The sequence below is a fragment of the Triticum aestivum genome, chromosome 3D (assembly GCF_018294505.1).
Source record: "Triticum aestivum cultivar Chinese Spring chromosome 3D, IWGSC CS RefSeq v2.1, whole genome shotgun sequence".
Lineage (NCBI taxonomy): Eukaryota > Viridiplantae > Streptophyta > Magnoliopsida > Poales > Poaceae > Triticum > Triticum aestivum.
This window is the reverse complement of record NC_057802.1, coordinates 512,076,928-512,082,728: the sequence shown is the minus strand read 5'-3', so window position 1 is coordinate 512,082,728 and position 5,801 is coordinate 512,076,928. Positions and strand designations below refer to the sequence as shown.

The 5,801-nt window shown below is 57.7% G+C and overlaps 1 pseudogene; it reads right to left on the bottom strand.

The window, feature by feature from the left end:
• The window catches only part of LOC123076422 (uncharacterized), a 9,558-nt pseudogene extending 5,876 nt beyond the window's left edge, over window positions 1-3,682 (bottom strand).
• Between the last annotated feature and the right edge of the window lie 2,119 nt (window positions 3,683-5,801).

The window sequence follows — 5,801 nt, the reverse complement described above, 5'->3', positions numbered from 1 at the left end:
CCACCACAGCCGCAGCCGTTAGGGCCGAAACGTCGACCTCCGGTGGAGCAACCACCGACTCCCCGTCCCCGGAACCAACCAAAGTCCTCACCGACGATGTCCGCAGCAAGCATCCAGCCGGTGCCCCACCAGCATCCTCGAACGCCAACAAAGGTAGTGACTGCTCAAACGCATCATTAGAATCTACCCGGTCACTCCAAAGTCTGGGAGGGGCAGAGGCTGGCTCAAAGGACCCGAACCACAACGAAGTCATAGGCACCGATGGAGAAGGTGCCGGCTCAACCCCGGTTCCATCCCCGGTCTGAGCTACAGGACGAGAGCCATTAGTCCCCTCACGAGTCGACTCGTCAGTCGGTGCCTCCTCAGCTCCCGTACTGTCGTCCCCCTCGTGCATGTCAACATCATTCCCAATCATTGCCTCAGCAAACAGGGCAGCGTCCTCAAACTCGATCTCAAGAGGAAACACCTCTCCTTTGTAAGTCCAGTTAACCACGTCAGGCACGAACTTAATATCCAAAACACTCACTAAGATGCGGGCCACTCCATGTGCACCAGTAAAGGCCATATCCACATTCTCCGTCTTGCCAACCATAATGCCCATACTGGCCACGACTCGAACATCCTGCAAAGGCTTAGATGGAGCCCCTGAAAACCGCAACCAGACCTGCGTAAGCGGCTTTCCTTTAGGTTCCACCTGCTGCCACTCATGGAACTCCAGAATGCACCTAGTGCCAGGAACTCTGCATAAACCAAAACTCAACAGTCGCTGCAGATCGTCCACTGAAGGAAACTCCACCTTAAAAACCTTGGCCTCGAGAGGAACGAGCTCCCAATGGAAGTCTCCCGGTGCCAGTTCCTGAAGCCTCTGCACTATCTGATCCTCCGAAACCTCACCCTGAGCAGCTTTGACAACCCCGGTGGTCAAGCTCAAAGTCTCCTCCGGAGTCTCTCTCGCTGCCGGGGACTCAAAGAACATTAGCTCAGCACAATAAACTCCATACATAGTCAAAGACGGAGCCTGGTCACGCAACAACGGGCCATCCCCCGAGGCATGTGCCGGCTTACCACAGGACTCACACAGCTCTGCCACGCATTCAGCGATGAAGTGGCCCTTCTCACCACAACGGTAGCAAAGCATCCTTTCCTTCTTACGCGCCCACTTGGACGCCCTCTCAGCATCAGATCTGTCGGTAACCTCAGTCACACTCCCAGTCGCCGGAACCTCAACAGTGGCTAAAGCCGCTACCACCTCCATTGCCTGGGGAGGGAGCTCCGTGGAAGTGCAATCGGTCTCCAGTACTGACTCCGCTTGGTCAACAACTGCGGGAGGCGGAGGCGGTCTGTGATGGTACCTCCCGCGGCCACCGCCCCGACCACCGCGATGTCCACGGTGACCCCCTCTCTGGCGGTGATCTGGACCGGAAGCACCCTCAACAAAACCTCCTGGAGGCTGGAGAAACGGTCTCTCAGCAGACCTGTCACTCTGCCAGGCATAACCACGCCCCCCTCCCGTGGAGGAGGAACCCCGGTGCTGTCCATTGCCATACACATCTAACCCATCGTCCCCCCATTGGCCTCGGGGCGGAGCACGGGAGTCTTTAGAACTAGAAATCTGCCTCGTCTGAGATGGTCCCGACCGGTTTTGGGCCGGCCGCGCAACGAAGTTAGGCGGAGGCGCGCCTAGAGACTGACCTCTGCCAGTACCGGTTGCACCAGCCACGCCCATCGTTGGGGGCCTAGGCCCGCCTCTACCCGCTGCCTGCGGAGCGACGGGCGCCGGAGGCCTGAGCCCTCCCTTTCCTGCCGCCGGTTGCAGGGACGCCACCGGCGCTGGAGGTCTAATCCCACCGCGGCCTGCCACCGGCGGCCTCCCGCCCGAAGGCGCGTTACCGCGGCCCGGTCCCGGTGGAACCCCACCGCCCGCCGGCTGCCTCTGGCCAGTTGGCCCGAGTGCTCCACGCCCGGCCGGCGGCTCCTCCCCGCCCCGCCCGGCAGGAGTGGCCGAGGCGATCCTCTTCGGTGGAGGCGGTGCAGCCCTGCGGCCAGCCATGGCCCCGAGAGGTTGGATTCGCCTCGCCCGTCCAGAACCGCATGCCGGGAAGCCTGGTGTCCCGCGCCTAGGAACCCTAGCAGCAGGCGACGGCGCACGAGCAGGGGAAAGAACGATCGTTGACGTGCATGGGGTTTCGCTACGAGGAGGGATAGGGACCGGTTCAGCCTGGGCCACATACCCAGCTGACCCTGGCCCATCCACTCGCGGCCCCGACTCCCACCGAGCCGGCCCAGCGCAGCCCAACAAGAGATTCAAACGATGCGCTCGCATCTCTGAGATCCCGATCGTCGGCACGGACGTCACGGCCGCCGCCGGCACCGGACGAACGCCTATCCGTTTCGCATTCTTTCTTTTCTTAACAGTGATCCAAGAATCCGGCGTAATCATGTCGAAAAGCGTAAGATTTGGAAGACTCACCTTAGGGAGGGGACCCTTCCATGGTCTGATCGCCGTCGCCGCCGTTCTCCGATGAACTACGCGTCGGATCATCTCTTTCTTTTCTCCCGCGTGAAGTCCAATTCGTGCCGGATCGTCCGATGGCAAAACACAATCGATGGTCGTTGCCACTTCATCTTCGTTGTAACCTGAATTAAAAAACTCACAAATGAGATCTGACGGCGTCGATGACGGTGGAGAAGCCGCCGGGATCTCATCCCCGTCGCCGTCCGCATTGTCCTCGTCGGATTCGGCAAGCGCCCAAAACCGGCCTCCGACGCGCCGGCGATCACCGGAGGCTATGGACGGCGCCGCCGCGGTCGTGCGCACAGACGCCCGCCCGGTCGCCCGCTCGGTCGCCATCAGGCCCTGGTCTCAGCCTGATTGAGATCGATAGGCCAAGGCGGAGGCCCTCCACGCTACTTGCGCGGCTGCGGGGGGCGACTTGGCAGGCGCAGATGTAGCCATCCTCGTGAAGGCCAACCCATCCGTCCAGCGTGCTGTCATAGTAGCCCTGGCCTTGGAAAGGCAAGGCCCATTCCCCATGAAACCTCCACTCGCAGTACCTGGTGTCGAAAGAGAAGGTGCGGCGTTTGAGATTGTACTTGTTGACCCCGGACATGAAGATGGTGTGTCCATCAGGGTGCACGGCGTAGGAGGTGATCCATTCATCCTCCTCGAACGGGGGTGGTGAGGGCACACTTGTCCATGACCAGCTCATGGTACAAGGATTTGGAGATGATGCACAAGACATCACCTCAAAGGAGTGCTGCTGATTCCTATGGTGAAAACTCAGCGCATACAGCATCTCTGCAGTGGCCACGGAGGTGTGGAAGTCACCTACCAGTGGACCGGGGAGTGGAGGGCCGACGGCGAGTCCTGTTCTTTTCGTATCATAGAAAAGTGTGGGAGCCTGACCACAGCGTGGGTTGGTGACGATGACGATGTTGCTGCCCACGACCGCAAAGCGCATTGGAAAACCAGGCGCCGGCGACACCAGCCGGAGGACCGGTGGCTGGCCAAGGTCCGCTTCGTCGTCGTCGGCGTCAATCTTGTGAATGCTGAACCCATCTTTCCAGTCATCCAGTACCAGATAGAGGTGCTTCTGCTCAGAACGTCGTGACCTTTTGCGGGCGCAGTTTGCCTGTTTCTCCTCTCCCTGGAGCCGCTTAGACATCCTGGGTTTTTTCGATCTGCTGCTCCCACTGTCTGCAAGCAGTATATATAGAGGCCTAAAGACTGGATCCTTTGTTGTGCTTGGGGCTTGAGCCCAATTGTAGTCGAATTCGGAGGCAGGATTGCGTACCTGACCCGGATTCCGTGTCGGACGCGGTCGAATCATATCTACCTGACATTGAATAGGAGCCGGACGTCCCCCCCGCAAAAAAAAGAAAAAAAATAGGAGCCGGACGTCCCCCGCAAAAAAAAAGAAAAAAAAAAGAATAGGAGCCGGACGCCCCCCCGCAAAAAAAAAGGAGCCGGACGCGGCCGAATCAGAACCAGATGGTCGCCGGGCGGAGTATATAGCAAAAAAGCAACCACATTACAGGCTTTCGTTTCAAAATATTACCAATTTTTTTAATTTTTCAAAAAACTATCACAAAATTGGTTGGTTGTTCCCAAAAACCCAAGTGACTGAACCGTTAAGATTTAAGCAATATTATGACATGTTTGGCCCACCCGTCAGGTTGACTTTTAGATTTGACTGTTTAGTTGACCGTTGACATGTTATGACGTCAGGTTGACTTTTAGATTTGACTGTTTAGTTGACCGTTGACATATTATGACAGGTGGGCCCCACATATTTCTAAAAGGCAATCAGGTCCCTACAAAAAAATTGAAAGCAATATGGTCCCTGTAATTTTTATAAAAAAGCAATCAGGTCCTTTCCAAAAAATATGAAATCCAATCAGGTCCCGCCGGCAACGAAGTCGCTAGAGCCGAGGGCGCCGGAGAAGCTCGCCAACCACATCCATGTGCAACGAGCTCGTCGTCCGCCTTGCAGCCGCGTGGTGGAGATGGTGCAGGGGACCAGCCGGCAACAGAGGCGCACGACCGCGACCTCTCTTCTCCACCTCCGGCTTCTCCACCCGACGATGGGTGCTGCCTCCTTCCTGGTAGCTGCGATGGGCGATGGCTCATGTGGCCACGAGTCACGAGTGGGGAAGGGGGAGGGGATCCATCCATCGCTCAGTCGATGGTGGGGGCGGGCGCCGGTGAGCGCCCTGTGCGCGGGTGGGGGTGAGCTCCTGGGCGCGGTGGCCCGAGCTCCAGGGCGTGGCTGGCTCGCAGCTACCCGAGCTCCTAGGCGTGGTGGCTCGAGCAGCACGCGGCGGCGAAGAGCACCAGGATGCAGCAACGGCTTGGGTGGGGGTGGGGCTGCTCGCCGATGTGGTGCTGAGGGGGTGGGGTGGGGCTGCTCGCCGGCATGGTGCTCAGGCGGCAGGGGTGGGCCGGTAGGGCTGCTCGACGGGACAAAGAAGAAAAGGAAAGAGGAGAAGAAGATGACATGTGGGCCCCACCCGGTCTAATGGTCAACTAACTGTTTACATAACGGTGTTGACTTTTCTGCCACATGGAGCTGACGAGCGGGCCCTCCATGTCATAATCTAGATTATGATAATAACCATTCAGTCACTCGGGTTTTTTGGAACAGCCCACCACTTTTGTGGTAGTTTTTTGAAAAAATAAAAAAAGTGGTAGTTTTTTGGAACGAAAGCCTTTAATGTGGTAGATTTTTGCTATATACTCTCGCCGGGCGCCGCCACCACCGCAGGTACCTCCCTCCCTCTGCCGGTCGGTTCATATCGTCGCCTCACTTCGTCGGGCGAGATCGAGCCACGACAAGCTTGGGTACGGTTAGGCGGGGAGGATCCGACCATGACTGGCCACGGCGAGGTCGGGGATGGCTAATACGCGAGGGTCACTACAAAAAAAAGACACATCCGTGACATTTTGGGCCGAGCGGAAAAAAAATTTGTCATACATATGACACTTCTATGACGATAATTGTGACAAAACCCGGTATCATCATAGATGTGGTGGGCTCCTACTTCTATGACAAAAAATCATGACAGAAAATGGGCTTTTCGTCCTGGGCGGGCCGGAGACGCAGCTGCATGACATTCTTTGGGCCGTCCATGACAGAAAAAACCGTGGTAGAAGCGAGGGCGAGGAAAATTTCGGGGAGTTCCCGGTTACGGTGGGAGGTCGGGGGCCGAGCGATGCGCGTTTCTCTCGTACACGTACGCGCGTGTGTGCGAGGCGTTGGCTCTAACTGAACCCGAGCGAGGCGTTGGGCTCTAACTGAACC